This window comes from Heterocephalus glaber, unplaced genomic scaffold, assembly GCF_053883595.1.
Source record: "Heterocephalus glaber isolate CG9 unplaced genomic scaffold, H.glaber_assembly_v1.0 deba00001689, whole genome shotgun sequence".
In the NCBI taxonomy this organism is placed as follows: domain Eukaryota; kingdom Metazoa; phylum Chordata; class Mammalia; order Rodentia; family Bathyergidae; genus Heterocephalus; species Heterocephalus glaber.
In genome coordinates, this window is record NW_028258414.1 from 14,633,692 (window position 1) to 14,653,625 (window position 19,934).

The 19,934-nt window shown below is 49.3% G+C and overlaps 1 long non-coding RNA gene across 1 annotated transcript in view; it reads right to left on the reverse strand.

The window, feature by feature from the left end:
• Positions 1–14,941: 14,941 nt before the first annotated feature.
• The window catches only part of LOC110344160 (uncharacterized), a 44,231-nt gene continuing 39,238 nt past the window's right edge, over positions 14,942–19,934 (reverse strand). Inside the window, exons 2-3 of the long non-coding RNA XR_002386511.2 lie at positions 17,169–17,230; positions 14,942–15,122 (exon numbers count right to left, since the gene is read on the reverse strand). This is a non-coding gene — a long non-coding RNA (uncharacterized LOC110344160). The remainder of the gene's footprint in view (positions 15,123–17,168; positions 17,231–19,934) is intronic.

Here is a 19,934-nt window from a genome sequence, read left to right on the forward strand (position 1 = left end):
GAGGCTCCAGGGAGATGCAGTCAGGTCTGACAGTCCTTGACTAATCTGTGTTTATCTTCCTTTAGCCCCCGTCACTCTGCCCTCTGCCTTCCCAGCCACCCACAGCCCTACACACAGAGAAAGATTCCACACCAGACCGAAGATCCAGATGGGGGCTGTAGTTTCCAAAATTCAATTTGGGCAGCCTGGACTCTGCCTCTCTCTCTCTCTGCCTGCTCCCCCAGCCCCAGAGATCTCTGCTGGGTTGAGAAAGGAGGGGTGTCACCCTCTGGCAGATGCTGACTTGCACCCCTAGCCTGTTACCTCATGGAGCAGGCTGAAGTTGGCTGTTGTGATGTGCAGTTTATTTTTGTGGGTGAAGGTGTGATGTCACAGGTACTGGGACTTCCTGGCTCCCACAGTGGCAGCTGGGAGAAGGGGCCATACTTAGTAACTCCAAGGTCCCCATCAGTGCTGGTCTCTAGGGTCTTTATGAGCATCCATCCTCTGTCCTTTGGTTTCCCTGACCTGCAAGGAGGGGACTCCAGATGTCCAGAAGTCCTGGTGTGCCTAGACATGAGCTAGAGTCCTCACCAACAGAGAGGCAGTTCCTGAACCCTGACTGAAAGAGACCGAATAGATGTCTTTCCCATAGGAGGTGCATCAGGGGTCCTGAGATGAAGGTTGCTCATGGTGGTACAGCAGTCAGGGAAACCTTAGGAAGATTTGGACAAGAGGGGGACATCCTGGCTGGGGCATGGTGCAAATCAAGACTGAGAGGCCAGGAGAGCAGCTGACACGTCCCAAAAGCTTTCTCCGAGCCAGGCATCATTCCAAGTGCAATTGTCTGACTGAATTTATCTAACCTTCACAACAATGAAGGCTCAGACATTAAGTAGCTTACCCCAGGTCACACAGCTAGTAAGTGGCAAGCCTGGGGTTTGAACCCAGAACAATTTAGCTCTAGAGACCATACTTGAAACCACTCTGCTCAGCTTGAGGTTACCTCTCTGGTGAAAGGGTTTGGTAGGGCAAGCTGGAATGGTAGAGGTATGGGGAAGGTGTTGTAAAGGAGCTTAAATGCCAAAGAGAGTATTGAGAGTTGATCTGATAGGGCAAGTGAATTGAGAGCCCCTACATGTCACCTGTCCCCCTTCCCTACCTATACCACAGCAGCTCTAGCTCCTGCCAGCTCAGAGGAGGAAAAAGAGGTGGTTGCAGGTGATCCAAGAGACCCACTGTTTGGTCTGCTCAGCCTTCTGTCTCTTCTTCAGAGTTCCAGTTCTGAGGGACCTGCCACTCACAGGACAACCTCTACCACAACCACCACCCTGGGGACAGACATTCGATCCAGGTCGGGCCAGTCACCATCCATCCTGGGATTTGAACATCTAAGACCCAGGAAAGAGAACTGCTCTATGCAGGTAGCTCTGGGCAGAGGAACCCTGCAGAAGCTGGTGGGTACCTTATGCTGGCCTTAGAGAAGGAGGAGCAGAAGAGGAAAGAGGAGGCCGATAACCATGGGAAGCCAAGAAGACCCCTGGCCTCCCCCCGCCCCTGGTTGGTTTTGTGACCTAGTAACATCCCCTTGTGCCTAACTGGCTCCAACTGGGGCTCCAACATTTACCACCATAAGGGTGCTGCTACATCGTGGGCCTTCCAGACACTGGAGAAAGGACCCTCAGAGGTGTTTAGTAAAGTCTCCATGCAGAGCCCAGGGGCCCCTGATGGGCATCCACTCACTTCCCCCAAGATGGGCAGATCCCTGGGCATACTCTGTCCAAGTGTGGCCTGGCAATAGATAGGACTGTCTGCTCCCCTGAGCCTGGCAGGGAGACCTGTAGACAGGAAGACCCACAATGTGTGACCCTGCTTGCAGGAACCTATGCCACCCTGGTCCTGGAAAGCACCCACAGCATCTCTGATGGACGTATGTGCCAGCCTGGGCCAGGCACAGAAAGCTATTTCCTGTTCACCTGGCTCTGGTCACCATAGGGCCTGACTCTAGGCTATTTAGGGAGGTTCTGGGAAAATGCCAAAGGCACAAGAAAACTTCAACCCAGAGTCATTGCAATTGTTCTTCCCTCCAGGATGCCTGCTGAGCTGCCCTGGGGTCCCTGCAGCACAGGTGCTGGTGCTGATGTTGGCAGCTGCCTGCTCCAAGACAAGGGGCAGGCTGTTCAGTTTTGTTCTTCCATTGTGTGCGCCTTGCCCTCTGCTCTGCTTCAGGTGCCTGGCCACTCTCCTCATCTGTACATGTCCCCTGTTCTCAGTCAATGGTCTTTCCAAGATAGATGCTGAGCCAAAGGCAGGGCTGCTCCATTTCCCAGGCAATTGCTGCACCTGACCTGTTCTTCCTTCTCCAAACCCAACACTTCTCCCTCCCTTTAAAAATTGTTTAAAAGAGCCGGAGATTTAGCTCAGTGGTTCTGCCACCTGCCTTTCAAGAGCAATGTCCCGAGTTCGATCCCAGGTACCAAAAAAAAAAAAAAAAATTGTTAAAACGCAAGTCCCAAATCCTGGAGCCTGGGGTTTGGTGATTATTTGCAGAGCCATGGGCCAGCTTCCTGTGCTGTCTAGCAGTTCAATGCTAAGGGAGGGAGAGGAAGTGAGGCCCAGGGTGGGAGGGAGGGAGGGAGGGAGGGAGGGCATGATCTGCTCAGCAGCAAACACTCAGAGAGGGAGCTGCACGATTCCCTGCCATGTTGCATTTCATGCTAGGGATTCAGGCTCATTCCAGAGCTGGATGCCAGGGGAACAAATTGTGGCAACATGCTCCATTTGGCTTTTGGACTTGACATGTATTCTGAAGGGCAATGGACACATTATGAATAGCTATTCCTGGCCATCTAGGCTTGGATCCAGCCTCCTGCATGCCCCCCTCTGTATGTGTTCACACAGGTGCATATGGTCATGCGTATGAGTCCTTGACCTCCTGTGTGCTTCTGCATATGCATATGCACAAGTGTGTGTACCTACCAGGCTTGGCTACATCTGCCCACGTCCTCTGCAAAGCTGAGAAGGTTAAAGACCCTGAGGCTGCCTGTTCCTGGCCTTTGCCCTCCTCTTAGCCAGCCCTTTTGTCCTTGCCTTCTGCACCAGAGAACCACACACCAGATACCTACCAAGGGGCACCCACTGTGATTTCCACTTTGGGGCTTATGAAGAATACCATTTGCAAACGCAATCTTTTTCCTTCAGGTCTTGTAAACCGGATGTGATAATTCTCAGTCTCTGGAAGCTACTGCTCAGTAAGAAAAATGCCAGAACATTCACAACTTGTCTACTGGATAAAATCTCCAGCCCTAGGGTGTGCTGCTCCAGGCTTTCCCTAGCCTGGTACCATCCTGCCTTCCTGTCTCAGATGTTCTGAACATTCCTCTCAGACAGGAGACGAAGGGGCAGAAGAAGTTAGCCTGAGACCAGGGGAACTGAGTGCTGGGGGTTCTTAGATTCCAGTCTGGTCTCTGCCAATAGTACTTTGTGACTTTCAGACAGTCTCTGCCATTCTCTGGAACTGGTTTTCTTCTCTCTAAATTGGATACATTCACCAACATCCAGCTCTCAGCCTGGGGACAGCCACAACCTCCCAAGGTAGCTTTAGAGGTTTGCAAAGAGCTCATTTAGTTTATTGTGGCTCTGGTTTGTTTTAAATTCATTGCATCAGTTTTGTATGGCTGCCACAGGAAACAAAATACCCCAACCTGGGTGGCCTAAAACAACAGAAATTTATTCTTGGGAATAAATAAACATTCTGAAAGTCTGATGTCATCAGCAGCACTGGGCTGAAATGAAGGATTTTAACACAGCTACACTTCTCCAGAAGCTGAGAGAGAGAACCATTCTGGCTTCTCGCAATTCTGGTGGAATACTGATTTTCCTTGGCTAGGGGCCACATCACGCTGATGTCTGGCTCCAGGTAACACTGTATCATCCTGTCTGCCTCCCCTTAGAAGGATGTGTGTGCTAGTGTCCAGGGCCCACCTAGTGGATTCAAGATAATTGTCTCACCTCAAGATTCTTAATTCAATCCTTTCTCTAAATATGGTAACATTTATAGGTTCTGGGGATTAGGATCTGATATCTTTGGGATCCATTATTCAGCCTACTACAACCATAACAGTGAAATAATTTAAAAACATAACCTGAAGACAAGAATGAGGCTTTTATATTTATCAAAGGAGAGCAGGAGTTAGAAAAGGTTGAGAAACAGTGGGTGAAAAGACCTGTTAGTATTCTCCTACTCCAACCCCTGTGCAGTTTTACTGCCATGTGCTGAGGGAAAGAAAGAGAAAAAAGAAATGCAATGATCTATACTTACTAAGCACTCATCATGTTTGGGGCTTTGTGCTAAACAGTGGGACCCAAAAGGTGACAGAATACTCATGGTCCTTGTATTCCATTGAACCATATGAAATGTCCCATTCTGTAGGTCAAAAATAGTAAAATATTGGCAATTTCATGTTTCACCTTAATACTTGAGAAGCCCAAATGTGGGTGGGGAGATAGGTAGAGGCAATGGCTATGCAGCAGGGTGAACATTGATGGGAATAACTGTAGGGAGCAATGAAAACTCCTAGGAGACAAGCAAGGGGATCACAGGAGGAAGGGGTGTCCACAAGAGCTCAAGGACGGTAGAGTAGCCAGGCAAGGATGGGAGGGAGACAAGATGAGGGAGATTTGTAGGACATAAGACTACTTGAGGCAGAGGAAACTGTACAGAGAGGTGGAATAGGTTCAGAGAGGGGGGAGAAGCTGGCAAATCAGGAATCTGAATGAAATTCGAGGTGGCCCATGCACTGAGCTCAATAAGGGAACTGCAGGAGCTGAAGCTCGAGAAGAAAACAAGGCAGGTTAAAAGGGTGCCCAGGCCATGCTGAAGATGTTGGATTGGACTGTATCCTGCAGGTACAGGAGAGCCATTGAATGTTTAACAGCAATAGGAATGCAGTGATTCAATTTGTGCTATAGTTGTTACAGAAATCTCGGAAAGAAATACACAGAGACACAGAATTCGGATAAAACAATAAAATTTCTTCTCGCGAGCGGGCGGGAATGCCAGAAACCAGTCTGGTCAGTATCTGCGCTCCCCCCCCCCTTTGTTCAGCATTTCCCTTTTTATATCCTTTTTAGCCATTATCTTATCCCTAGTGGTCTTTCATATGTAAATACAATTCCAGTTCCTATTTACAAGTCACAGACACAAGATAGGCCATATATATTGTAAATTCACCCTGGCATGGTAACTTTGTTAGGTTAATGAAGTTACCAGTTAGAGTCAGATAATCCTCACCTTAAACAAGGAGTTACGGGAAAAGCAAATCTTAAAAGGACACATAACTTATTTTGCTTCTACAACTACCTTAATATTTAATCTATTAAGTTATCTAAAACTTTTCCATATCATAGTAAGACCATTCCAGCTTCCAGAGCAGGAGCAAAGGATGAAAAAGGAAGACATCAGAGGGGCAGGGCAGTTAGGAGTGGATGGAAAGTCTGGGACCAGAGGGATAAACCAACCCTGCCTCCCAGCCATGCTTCCTCTCCACAAAGCTGCTGGGATGGCTCTGCAATGTCTCCCCATGCACTTTAGTCGGCTGGCAGATGAGACTAAGAGCACAGAGAGGCAGACTGGAGCTGTGGCCAGAAGCCGTGTCTACCATAACAGCATGGCCCTGGGGTCAATAGGACTCAGCCCCTAGGCTAAACTCCGTGGGGAGCTGGAGGCAGCCCTGCTTCCTCCTGGCAGTCCTCAGCCTTAGCCTGTGACCTCAGGCCTTACCTGCTGTCACCTGCACCTCCTCCTTCCCTGGGGGCTTCCTGTTCTTTCCCATCTGTTTATGCCACACTTTAGATTTGGTCAGGGCTCCTGGTCCCTGCTGTGGTTCTCCCTATTTCTTAACTTTTGAGCACCCATGGGCTCTGAAAGTCTTCTTACTGTTCAAGGAGAGCTGGGGCCTTGTGGAGCCAGAGGTCAGAGTCAAAAGCACGGCTTCTTCTCCTCTAGCAATGGGTGCAGCTCTCTACTTTGAACAAACCATCCCAAGCCATGACATGGAGTCTCAAGCCCAGTCCTGGCTCTCTGCTCTAAAGTTAACTGGGCACCTACATCATGAGACATAAAATTTGTTCTTTTATTCTTGGTCCAAGGCATATAAAATATTTCCTCCAAAATGTTCTGTCTCTGGGCCTGTGGGCGAGGACTATGCATGGAGGGAGAGCTTCTTAGCTCTGGAGATGGGAGGTACGGGTCACCATCCTCAGGCCAGCCCTGTCCCGTCCAGCCCCTGTGCTCCAAAGATGAATGGAAGATGAGCTCAGGTCTGTGGAGCATGTGGCTTGTCAGTTTCACCTCCAGGCAAAGCCACAGAAAGGGGATGGAGGAAGCTGTGGGCAGAGGGAAAGGCTGTGGACAACAGTGCTGATGAAAATCCAGGGCTCCCTGGCTGCCTCCTTGGGAGCAGGGGACCATCCCTGAAGAGGTTCTGGGCTGGGCTGCTGTTCAACATACTCAGATGGGGAGTGAGGATCTCACAAATCCAGAAGCAATACAGAAGGCAGTTGTTGGTTGCATAAATCCAGGTTCTAGGAGTGGAACAATATCTGGGGAGGGGATGGGTGCTGGGTAAAGTCGTCAACCACATCGATGGCTGTAAGGTTGAAACCACTCCTGGATCTTTCTCTTCATCATTTGGCAAAAATGTGATTATTGTTTTTTCCATTGTTGTTCTGTTTTATTTTCATTTTTGTGTGCAGTGCTGGGGATAGATTCCAGGGCCTCATGCCTGCTAGGCAAATACTCCACCACTGAGCTACATCTCCAGCCCTGGTGATTATTATTATTATTTTTTGTACCGGAGATCGAACTCGGGTCCTTGTGCTTGCACAGCAGGCGGTGAAACCACTGAGCTAAATCCCTGGCCTGGTGATTATTTTTAATAAGAAGAAAGAAAGGCGGTCTGGGGATGTAGCTCAGTGGTTCTGCCACCTGCCTCCAAAGCACAAGGTCCCAAGTTCGATCCCTGGTACCGAAAAATAAATAAATAAATAAAAGCTGGTTTAAAAAAAAAGAAGAAGAAAGAAAAAAGGGATGAGAGTCATGGCAGGTCAAGGGGTGAGCTGGACATTCGGACTCAGAGTCCTTCTTATGTGTACTTTCTGCTGCTCTCAGCACTTTTCTGTCCATTGTCTTGTTCAATAATCATAATGACTCCATGAGAGAGGCATAGAAGTGATTATCTGTACTTGACAGGTAAGGATGAGGTGACATGGAAAACAAAGTGACTTTTTTCAGTTACCCCTTTTCATTACACCACCTAGATATACCCATGTGTGATGTAGCTTATTTTTATACCTTAGAGGGAAAAGGCTCATTCTCACTAGTTACATGGCCCCAGGGGCCTGGCTATGGAGTCTGGTGTCCAGGGACTCAGAACACTTCTAGGATATCCAGGACATTTCTTTCTCATCCACCTCTCAGAAGGAGATATGGGCCTTTTCTGTTAGGGAAACGGAGTGCTTCTAAATCAGCCTTGTGTTTCAGGGAGCAGCACTGTCCTTGGTCCTGGCTGCTATTCCTATAATCTACAGTTACTGTCGCCAATTCTCCCCTCTTCAGCTTCAAGGCTGAATTCTTAACCCAAGATCTAGAGGAACTATGGCAACTACAGTCTACCCTAGTCCCCCTCACTACCCATGAGGAATTGCCCTATGGCAGGCAAAGGGGGAGTGAATTTAAAACTGATTTGCACCTTCTGGTGCTCTCACAATACTGTTGGCTTAGCATGAGACTACAGCACTAGAGTCCCATCTCTATTCTCTAGTTTGGAAACTATGGCCCACAGCCAAATCTGGCCCACCACCTGTTTTTATAAATAAAGTTTTATTAGAACTCATTTGTTTCCTTATTGTCTATAGCTGCATTTGCCCTATAGCTGCAGAGTTGAGCACATACATATAGACTGCATGGCCCACCAAGGCTAATTATTTACTAGCTAATTTCTTACAGAAAAATGTTACCATTATCTACTCCACTTCATTCACTTTGAGGCAGAAGACTTGCCCTGAGCATGATCCTGTATAATTGACAATTTCCTTTATCCCCACTCCAGCTCATTTTAGCATAGAGTCTTTCTCTATTTTCCTTGCCCATGTGAGCCTCAGGTCCCTGTCTTCCTTAAATTCGAATCACTCAGCTCAAACACTCAGGGGTGTCCTCTGACCTCTTCCCACATGTTTCCCAAAACCACCCACCTTGGGCAACAGCCTTCTGCTCAGCTTCCCTGAACACATCCTCTAGTCTAGAAAGCCTATGAGTATTCACTCCTAGGACTCAGGGTTCCTTATAACCTTTCTCAGTGTATTAGAACTTTTTCAGTTGCAGATAATTGAAACCCAGTCCAAATTAGCATAATATAAAACAATAGTTCTGCTGAAAATTCCAGAAGTAGATCTCCTTGCTCCTAGCACATAGTGGATGCCATCAGAACCCAGCTGCATGTCAACTCTTGGTGCTGATTCCAGGCAAGCCTTTGCCACACAGTAGGCAGAGGGCTACAGAAAGCTTAGGCATCCTCAACAGGAAGAGACATCCCCTTAGTTCCAGAAAAAGACCCCAGAACTGAATCTCAGTGGCTCAAGAGGGGAGGTCATATGATTGTCTCTGAGCCAATCACAGTGAGGGTAGGGGGTTGGGACGTTGTGATTGGCCAAATGTGGGCTACATGGTGGAGTGGATGTTGGGAAAGTAATCCCACTAGGAGGCTGGGGTGGCAAAGGGGTGTTCTCTAGAGGAAGGTGCTCCTAATGGATAGAAAGAGAGTGGGTGCTGGCCAGGCAATGATGACAGACAAACATCCCACACCTGCTGGGTTTGCTTTACTTCTCCCTCATAGACTGCTGTCTTCTCCCTCTCTGCTGTCTCCTCAGAGGGCTGTAACAGTGGTCAAGCTCTCCCAGCTTACATAGCAAATCATGAGACTAGAACATCCCCTCTTTCTTGTCTTTCCCTCCAGCCTCACTTCTCACCCTCTCCTTTATCTTCAGAACTGGGGCAATATTGAGCTCTTACCACAGCTCCCCCAAACATCGCAAGTCTTCACTGTGTCTTCCCACTGGTCTTCTTCCCTTTGCAGGATGCCCCTCCTCACCCCCAGGTCCCAAGAAGCATCCCTTCTCTCTGCTACTACTGCCCCTGCACCAATGTCTGGCTGTCCTTCCAACCCTTCTCTCGGCCCACTGTTCTCTCTCTCTCTCTCTCTCTCTGTCTCTCTCTCTCCCTGCATCTCCTCTCTCCAGCTTTATAGCAATAGTGGTCCTCTAAAATCCCATGCAAAAAGGGAAGGAGCCAATTGGAGGCATTACTAATTAATTCAGTAGACACTGGGTAGATGCTGGATGTGCCAAACACTATGATAAGCAACAGGACCACAGGAGTCAGTCATTCAGGCATGTTCTCAACCTCAAGACACTCACTGTTTGATAGAGAAATGAAGCTATCTAAGCTGTTTATCCTTCCCTTGCTCTTCCTCCAATACCTAACCTGGGTCTGACATATAGTCAAGCTTAATAAGCAGGTATTGAGGAAATAAACGAGGAAATGGGGAAGGGAAGGAGCTAATGCCATGGAGGACTCAGATAAGGTGCCGCCAGGGTATGGGGGAAGAAAAGGTTGCCGAGGAGGGATCATTTCATCATCTCTCCTTGCCCATGCTGGGGATTCAGAGAAGGGGCATTTGTCCCCTGTTCTCAGAGGTCCCACAGCCCAAGGGTTGAGACCAGATGAGAAAATCAATGCCTACAAGACAGTGTGAGAATTGCCAAGCAGAGATATGCTGAGAGCTGTGATAAGAGACCAGGTGGAGGGATGCAAGGAGACAAAGCCAGTGAATTAATTGATCAATCTGTGTCCTTCGTAATGAGATTTATTTGTTCTCAGTCCTTTCCTGGGCTTTCTCTGAGAGCCTTGAGAAAATAGAAATTCATTTGCTCAAGGAGATTATAATCAATATGAGAGACAACCACTCATGGGACCCTAAATAAAAAGTCAAATATTTGGTCACATGGTAAATTCATGACAAAAGAAGTCATAGAAGGGTTGGGGTGAGGATTATGGTTTGTAGAGGGGCCAGGAATCAGGGAGGACTTCCTGGAGGAAGGCTATTCAGGAAGGAAAGCTCTGAGGACCGTGGATTTCTCAGGATCTCCTGCGCTAGGCTGGGATCAGTTCTCCATTTACAGTTCACTCCGTAGGCAGCAGAGTCATGAAGACAACTGGGGAGGCCACGATTCTATCTGCAGTTGAGAAAAGTGACTCTGGGACCTGTACAAAGAATGAGGGAGGGAGATGGAGGTGCGAGATAGGTTATAGGAGGGTGTGTCAAAGAGGCAGGGAAAGATGGTGATGGCCGCACCCACGCTCTTCAGTGAGATTCCCCGGTAATGGGAAGCCCAGGCAAAACAGTTTCTTTCCTTCTGTTCACGGTCGAGAAAAGTTTTCTTGGAACATTTGGCCCGTTATCAGAGATCCTGCAGCCCAGGGGATGAGAAAAGCAATGCCTACAAGGCAGCATGGGACTTGCCAAGCAGAGACACGTAGAGAGTTTTGACAGGAGACCACGGGGAAGGGTGCCAGGAGGGCTGTGACGTCCATCCACCAACTCTGTATGTGATGGAACTGCGAAGAAGACCACAACCCCATCCCATGAGTCACCTCTGCTGCTACACATTGCTCCCAGAAAGAGGGGAAAGGGGTCACGGTGGCCTCCCAGGGCAGCACATCTGCAGAGTTCTCTGGCCCGAGGTCAGCAGCCACCTTCTCCCCCAGGCTTCTTGGCTAATAAGCCATGTGCTTCTTCCATTTCATCCCATTGAATCTGGATCCCAGCAGAGCCTAATGAGGAGGATGGTGGTGCCCATTATACAATGATAATGTGTGGGCAAGGACTCCCTGGGGTGCCCCTGACAATGACTTCCCTCAGAGGGCACTGAGGCCCGGGCAGCTGTGGGGATGCTACTGTGGGTCAGGCAGGGGATGTGTGTGGGGAGGACCCATCTCAGGCAGGGGGAGACTTCCAGGATGGCGGAGTTGGTCTGTAGATCACTTGGGGAGGGCTGCACCACTCACCAAAGCAACGCTGAGAGCCACAGAATGCTAATCAGACTCAGACATCAGGATCTAAAACGATAACCGAGATGCAGAAAACACAAAATAACCAGGCAGCCTTTGTAATTAACTTCCACTCCCTTCCAGCAGTCATTTGGAGTTAATGGTTTCTTAATTCAGTGCTCATTTGGTGACTTTTAATTTCCAGTTAATTCTGCCGATTTTCCTCTGAGGCACTCATGGTGTGATAGAAAATTCCTGCATGGTGAAATCCCCACCCCAAGGGACCTGGAGGGAGTGGCAGAGGGAGAGGCTGAGATCAGACTTCTGCAAGAAGGCTGGAGCCCTGCCTAAGTGCCAGGAGTCTGAGGCTGTGGGTTCAGGGGTCCTTGGAAGCTTGGGGGTCCTCAGAAGAGCCCTCCTCTAAGAAGAGACTGGCAAGAGCTAACAAGGTGGTGCCAAGGAGGAGGATAGCCTTGAATTTCTCCAGCTCTTCCTGGGAGTTTTGACTTACACAGTACGCGTAGAAGAGGAAGCCCAGCCCAGCTGGAAGTAGAAAAGTCAAGACCAAGGACAACATTTTTCCCTTCTGTCAATCAAAATTGAAGGGATTGAGACGTCTTTGTGCTCTAGGCCAACACCCCTGGCACCGCTGGCACCACTGGCACCATGGAGCCCCCCTTTGCTGGGCCAGCACATCCTGTAGACAAAGACTGAGTGGTACAGGCAAAAGTCTGCACCCCCTCCCCTTAGTCCCCTTAACCCCTTGCATTAAGGTACCACTGACTGTGGGGGTCAGTTGGTGTCCAGACAGGTGCCAAAGAGACCATGTCCTTACTGAAGTCATTTCTTCCCTCTGAGGATTCCCACAATAAATCCCACACACCAGAGTCTGTATCCCCAGCTCAGCTTCTTGGAAGCAAACCACAATAGCACAAAATATATTAAACTCTGATCTAATTCTTATGGTGTGCCAGACACTGTTCAGGGTCCTGTACAAAAAGAATTTCATTCCATCCTCCTAGCAACCCTAGGAGACAGTCAGTATCTCAATTTTGAAGTAAGAAGATGGAGCCATGGAGAGCTTAGGGGACTTGCCCAAGGTCAGTGTCAGTTGTAAATACAGAACAGGAACATGAATCCTGGCTACCTGGTTCCAGGTGGTACCCTCAAGTACTATGCCACCCAAGGTGGGCCTCAGTAACCATGGCTTCCAGTAACTTCCCCGAATATTTGGGCCATTTAGTTCAGGAGCCTGAGCCCCTGGGGGTGAGGAATAGGGAGCCTTTGTTAGGAGACTGAAGGACAGGGAGATCTAAAGCCCTGGAGCTCTGGCCCCATGGTACAAGAACATGATTTTAGGCATACTCAGGGATGGCCCCAAAGATCAAAAGCCTGGTGCAGAGGGACAAATGTTACAGCACAGGCCAGACACCTAGATTCTGGTGCTCACTATGTCTCTGGATCCCTTTGTGATGTGGACAAATCATTTTCCTTAGTGGGCTCATGCAACATCAGCTCTACTTGCATAGGAGTTAATGACCAAGTCTTGATCAGCCCAGCTCTAACTTTTGGTTTGATGAAGTGGGAACATGGCCTTTCTGAGGGGATCCACCATCAAGAAGGAGGGACTGTGGAAAGCAGGGGAGGCACTTTCTATATCCTCCTGGCATCCATGGCTCTGTCCCCAAGAGTTGGGGGGAGGGGCCACAAGGCTACAGAAGAAGCTGGGTCACGATAACCATGCACTGCCCATTGATGGGACATTCATTCATCAACAACCATGTATGAGCCACTTGGGTAGAGACCTTCTAGCGAGGTCTCTGCACATGTGATTCACATCTCCCAGCACTGGAGGCACAATGCCATCAGCACTGCCATCACAGCAAGGCTATCGTCCACTGGTCTTGCCCTACCCACCCTAAGCACAAGTGACTTTTGGACTCTCCATGGGGTGTCTGTGCAGCCACAGAAGGGGATGCCACCCCTGCACCCTTCAAGTTGCTGGTCCACAAGGGGCCATGAGTGTGATGTTCTTTGACCTTCATTGCTCTTCCAAGAGAGTCCCTGAGGCAGGGCCAGGGCCAGGGCCAGGGAAGGTGATGAGGAACTGTGAACAGAGCAGTACAAATATTTCTTCTTTCCTTGTCCCCCACTTCCTCCTCCTCCTCCTCCAGACTGGGACAAGATCACATCCAAGGGCAGCCAGGGAGGCAGAGTGGAGACAGGGCCACATTCTCTCTGCCATGTCCCTTCTCAGTCCTTCCTCTTCCCAGAGCACCAGTCCTCAGAAATGTCTATGGAAGGAGCCGCTGCCAGACCAACCCTTCCTGTGCTGGGAAGCTCCAGGCCCGTGGCCGGGGCCACCACAGCTGTGGCTGTCACAGGTCCCAAGCCCCTAACTGGCAGGAGCTGCAAAGTCCAGTGAGCCAAGGCTAGTTTTTCATTTTTCTAATGGTGTGAGTAGACAAATCATCCCTTCATGCACAAGGACATGAGCTGTACTCCTAGAGCCAGGGCCAGTGTGGCATTTCATGCAGCCTAGGCCCACCTGTGTGGCTGGAAGTCAGATTGAAGCCCCTGCCTCTGCTCCCAGCTCTCTCACCCTCCCCATGCTGCACAAACTCAGCTCTGACCACATCCTTCTAATAAAAAACGGTCAGAGCCTCCAAGCCTTAGGAATCTGAATGGGTCCCTTGGCATCTGAGGGCTTCCATGCTCTGGCTCTGAATCATCTTCGCTTTAATCACAGACTCCATTTGAACCAAACTTGCCCATTGCCACCAGGCCCAGGACCTTTGCACTTGACATTCTCTCATTCCCTCTCCTATCCTTCCATCTCTTCCTGTGGAAATTTAGCTTTTGCTGGGGAACCTGGGACTTAAGGACGACTCTGGCCACAGGTTACTGACACCGAGGCTGGCAACATTCTTCTCTCTCCCTCGATCCCATTCTCTACTCCTCTGCCTCTGTCTCCCTGGATCCCAGTGAACATAACACAATTGTAATTGTCAGAGAGTTCCACGCCCTCTTCCAGCCACCTAGATGAGTGATTCTCAAACTTGGAGATCATCAAATCAGCTGAAACATAGATTGCCAGGCCCCACCGTCAGCGTCTCTGATTCAGGAGGTCTGGAGTAGAGCCCAGGGATCTGTGTTTCGTGGTACCCAGCAATCTGTGGTACCAAAGCTGCAGCCCAAGGACCACATTCTGCCAGCTTCTTTTGGCTCAGAAATTAACTTTCTAGCTGGGCAAGGGTGGCACATGGGTGGCACATGGCTGTAACCTCAGCATTCTAGGAGGCCAAGCCAGGAGAACTGCAAGTTCAAGTCCAGTCTGGGTAACTTAGTGACTTAGTGAGAACCTGTCTCAAAATAAAACTTTTACAAAAAGGGGTGGGGAGGCAGTGCAGTGCTAAGGTCCTAGGTTCATTCCCCAGTACTAAAACGAAACCAAACCTCAACTTTGTATCTCTTTCCCCAAGAGGGTCTCAGCACCAGCACACACACTGACTCAGTTCAGTTCCCACTGATGGCTGTGATTCCTGAGGGGGTGGCAAGGGCTTCCTGGCAGTTGCCATTCAGAACCCTGGGAAGGGCTCGGGTTTCATTATTACAATAAAGTCACTGACAAGAACATAAAATTCTCTGCAGGGAAAATAATCACAGTGATCCAAAAGTGGCATACTGTAACAATATCAATAGTGGGGGTAATAATAGTAATAACATGATTATAATATAATGTCATCTGCCCTAATGTGCTAAACCCAGATTGATCTGAGTAATGTAAAAGAATTACTGACATGCACAAATGCTCAAAAAGCCTAGCTTCGATGTGTTTGGGGCCATTCGGGTGATGGCAATGGTGGCAATGATTATAATAAACACATTTGTAAGTGCTTCTCGCCAGTTTTATTTTAGCAGCAGCCCGGGAAGTAGGCGAGGTGGGTGGGCAAGCTTCCTTGGTTTATAGCTGAGTACACATGCGTGGGGCACTTGTTGTATGCAGGTCAGAGACTGGGCAGGGGCCAGGATAGGGCTGTAGATAAAATACAAGTTAGACAAACATTTAATACAAATTAAAATGGAAATTAGATTGGATTTCAGAGAAACTACATATTATTTTGTTGTAAAGCTATGTTGTAAATACTGCACCAGCCATATTCATACTAAAAAAAATACTCATTATTCATCTGAAATTCAGATTTAATAGGGTCCTGTGTTTTTATTTGCCAAATCTGGCAAACCCTCCTAGGAAAGGAAGGAGGGAATAAAAAGAATAACACATGTTTCTTGTGCTCAGAACAAGCTGGCACTCTAGGAGATAAAAGACCTCAGACAGATGATTCTGACCTATGCAATCCATGGTGTGGTGTAGCCCTTCCCAGATGTGTGTGAGCATGAAATCCCCTTGGGGAGCTTGTGCACCTCCAACCAGCATCCAGGTGATGCGATGGCCCCTAGTCCCTGGCCACACCCTTAGGAGGGAGGGTGACGATGGAGGACCTCAGGCTCCCTTTGGGGGTCAAAGCAAAGCTTCCTGAAGACAAGGGACCTGGTAAGGCTTGCTGGGTAGGAGTAGGGGGCCGAAGTGTTCTGAGAAGAGAGAGCACTGTTTGTGGAGTCCGAGGGCCTGAGAAAGCATTGCAAACCTGGGAAGGGGAGTGGGTGGAGCGCAGCTGGAGAATGGACTTGCTGTTGAAGCAGGGCTGAACTCAGCATCAGAAGTTAATCCGAGTCCCCGTCCTCACAGACCACCATCAGCCATACTGGGTAGAGGTTGGGTCTCCAAGGGACCAGAATGTGCCAGTGTGGCCAGTGCTGGGTTGGAAGGATGCCCTGGCCTGTGGGAGCCGAGGGATGGACATTGCACTCTGCCTGAGTGTTGGGAAAGACATTCTGCATGACAGGACATTTGGCTTCAGGGTTTTGAAGGTGAAAGTTTTTTTTTTTGGTACTGGGGATCGAACTTGGGACCTTGTGCTTGCGAGGCAGGCAGCAGAACCACTGAGCTAAATCCCCAGCCCATGAAAGATTTTTTTTCCCAGGGGGAGAAGAACAAATATCCTGCTAGAGGGCCCAAGATGGAGATACAGAAGGCTTTGTATGCTTGGGAAGGGTGTTATGTCTTTGACAGCAGATTTCCTACTTGTCAGTGCGTTCCCAGTGCCTTGCATGGGGTCTTATGAAGGTAGGGCAAGAGGCCAGGCCCAGACTCTCCCCTAAGTCCTCACTCATTTCCCTTCATTTCTCTACACCATGGTGGGGACATCATGGCGGGGAAACTGGTTATTTTGGCGGATTTGGTGGGGTTCTAGAATCTGTGACAGTTATGTGGTATGTTGGTCACTGTCCTGCCAGTGGACAAAATAGTCATCACTCATAATTTAAAGGAGGAGAGGTTTGTTTTGGCTCACAGCTCTTGGAAGATTCAGTCCGTAGTCAGCTGGCTCCCAGGCAGAAAAATCCTGGTGGAAGGGCCTGGGTGGAGGACAGCTGTTTAATCCATGGGACCCAGGAAGCAGAGATAGGAGGGAGGACCCAGGGACAAGAATCCACCTTCTAGGTCACATTTTCACTAACTCACCTCCAGCCAGGCCCCAGTGCCTTACAGCACATTTAGCTATTGAACTTATTAATGGATGAATGCACCAATGAGCATAGTACCCTCATGATCCAATCACCCTCCAAATATATGAGGCTTTGGGAGAACATTTTTTTTTTTTTTTTTTTTTAGTACTGGGGATCAAACTCAGGTCCTTCCACTTGTGAGGCAGGCAGCGAAACCACTGAGCTAAATCCCCGGCCCCTGGGAGAGCATTTTTTATCTAAATCATAACATGTAGTCCTAGGGTGCTTCAGAGTTGCCACAGGCCTCTTCTGCTACTGTTCTTCTGTGTCGTTCTCTCCTACTTCCTTTAGTAGGGGTACATGGCCTCTTTGGACAAAATCTACATTTCCTGGCTTCTCTAGGTGTGATGCTGGTGCCAGATCCTGACCACTAGTACAGGCACAGTACAGGAAGCAGATACCATTCTAGACATTTCAGCAGGAAGCGATTTAATAGAGGGGATTGGATACTTACAAAGCTGTTGGCAAGGCTGAAAGCATGAAGGTAATGGGATGCTGCCAGGTTTTCTGGTCACACTGTGGAAGTTATGAACAAAAGGTCAGGAAGCTCCAGGAAATGGCTACCAGGGTCACAGCTGCCCCCAGATGCCAGGTGACAAGACTGGAGGATCCAGCCTCAGTCAAAACTGCAGGACCTGCAGGCCAGCTCCTCCTACTTCAGCCTTCTTTCTGCCATCCAGAGAACACGTGAGTACAGATGCTGGAATTAGTCTCATCCACGGCTCTAGTGGCAAAGGAGCCTGAGGAATGTGGGGCTAAGGCTTCTAGGCTCTGTAATACAGTGAAAGTGTGGTGGAATGGGGAGACAGCATGCTGAATGCCAGCAGACGATGGTCACCATCACCACTTCCTGCCAGCTGGGATAAGGACAAGGAGACAGAGAATCATGGCAGCAGTCACAGAAATGCCACAGGAGCTTGGACCTTTGCATGAATGGGAAGTAACCTTGTTGAAGCCACTGTTTGAGCAGCCCAGCCGGTGTCCACTGTAAGATGTAAAATGAGGTCTGAGAGGTGTCATTTGCAGCAGGTCAGTGTTGAAGACACTGAGTATCAATTCAACCTGGCCTGGGCTGGGGATTTAGCTCAGTGGTTCCAGCGCCTGCCTGGCAAGCGCAAGGTCCCAAGTTCGATCCCCGGTACCAAAAAAAAAAAAAAAAAGCACAATTCAACCTGGCCACCAGGAAGGCAGCAATAAATATTCCACTGACAGATGAAGGCTGTGAGTGGCTGATGCCAAATGGACTTTGGGTTTGTGCTCAGGGAAGTTGAAGAGAAAAGATGGGGTAGGGTGTGTTTGAGAAGACTTCCAGGAGGAGGCATAGCTGGAGATGGAGAGGAGAAAAAAGGCTTTCTGGGGAGGAGGAGAGACCGTGCTATGGATCTGCACATGGGCACAGGGCTGGGCCTCAGCAAGCCAACTGTCCTCTTCCCATCTTTGTGGAGTGCATGTGTTAGGAGGCATGCCAGGCCTAGTTGATCCAGCTCAGGGCTTATATAACGTACAGACCAGGGTCAAGCTTCTGTCTGTGGTCAAGGCGGACTCTTCAGGGCAAGACATGGTTGGGGACAGGGTCTAATTATTAGGTTTGGACAGGGACCCATCTGTGAGCAGGGTTAGGCTCAGAGCTTCATGTAGGACCCTTGCTGAGCTCAGTTCAAGCCAGAGTGGGGGTGTGGTTTTGAAGAGGAGAGTTTATCCCATACCAATGCATTCAATATCATTAGTTCCTCAGGTAATAAACCAAAACAAAAGGCTATCATAGTATAAATGTTATTTCCTCCTTTGCATCATGCTTAGGCTCCATTTGCCTTCTGGACTCTCTCTTTTCTCTGCCTGTGTCCCCTCAAATGGAAGAGGCTGTGCAGATCCCAGAGGAGAAATGCCCTGCATACTTGAAGCAAGTTCAGAAAGGGCTGAGCCCAGCAAGAGGCTGGTTGAGCAGATGCCCGCACAAGCAGCCGGGTGCACCTGCAGCTCCCTGCAGCCATTTGGAGACAAGGCCGTGGTCACCCTGAAACCTACAGGCAGGTGGGAGGTGGGCAGGCGGACAGCCGGCGGGAGTTGCTGGCAGCTAGTTTGACCCAGGTTTGGGCCTTGGGAGGCCGCCAAGGCTGTTTAGTTGGGGTAGAGAGTGGAGGTAGTGATTGCTCAGCATGCTCTGCAGCAAGCCCCAGGGCAGGTGTCAGCAGTTTGCCAGTCCTGAATGATGGAGTCAGGAACTACTGAGTATCCCGGAAAGGGCAGGGCCCCCCAGGCCCTCATGGGCATGCTCAGCTGCTGAAGGAAACATGAAGTGACAGTAAGTGACAAAATGGAAAATGTAATTAAGACAGATGGAACTCACTGGCGGCAATGATAAAAGCCATTCCCCAGGCTCTGGTATTTAAAGTGAGGTCACACTGGGGCCAGGGATTTAGCTCAGTGGTGCTGCCGCCTGCCTCGGAAGCGCAAGGTCCTGAGTTCGATCCCCAGTACAACAAAAAAATAAATAAATAAATAAAGTGAGGTCACAGGACAACCCCATCCTGGCCATACAACCAACAAAGAGGAGGCAGGGGAATGAGTTTGAGCACAGAGGGAGGATGGTGAGGGAACTGTGCTTTGGCTACTCTGAAAGAGGCTTAGGGAAGATACAAGGATGAACTTCCTAGAGATGAGGGTGGTCAAATATTGGCATAAGTCATGACATCTCCTTTTCCAAAGGACACATCTACCCCTCCTGCACAGGCTTGGTCACAGGGGCCTGGACCACTTGACCTCCCCAAGATCTATGGGGTTAAGCAATGGCTCTGTTATCACACAGGAGGAAGTGGATGGCATCTGGGTAGAGAACAGGAAGGGGGCTCAGTGGGTGACAAGCTCCAGGAGGTTTCCTGCTGGCCAGAGACAGTGTCACAATGCTTGCACCTGATCCATGAGGACATCTCCAAAGACCCTGTCCTTGGTTGGGCCAGGACTTGGTGGACATCAGTACCACTCCCTGAGCCCCTCGAGGAAATAGCTTGGACTGTCCAGAGGCTCTAACGGAGAGAGACCCAGGACTCATGGTGACACTCTGTCTGGATTGTCACAGGGGATGAGGTGGCTGGAATCTGTGGGCTTAGCACCAACATCTGGTCAGGTCTGCTTTGCCAGCCTCCACTAACAGAGCCAGCTTAGCTTTTCTCTGACTGATGAAACTGGCCAACTTTACTGGCCCCAATTCTCCCTACATCCT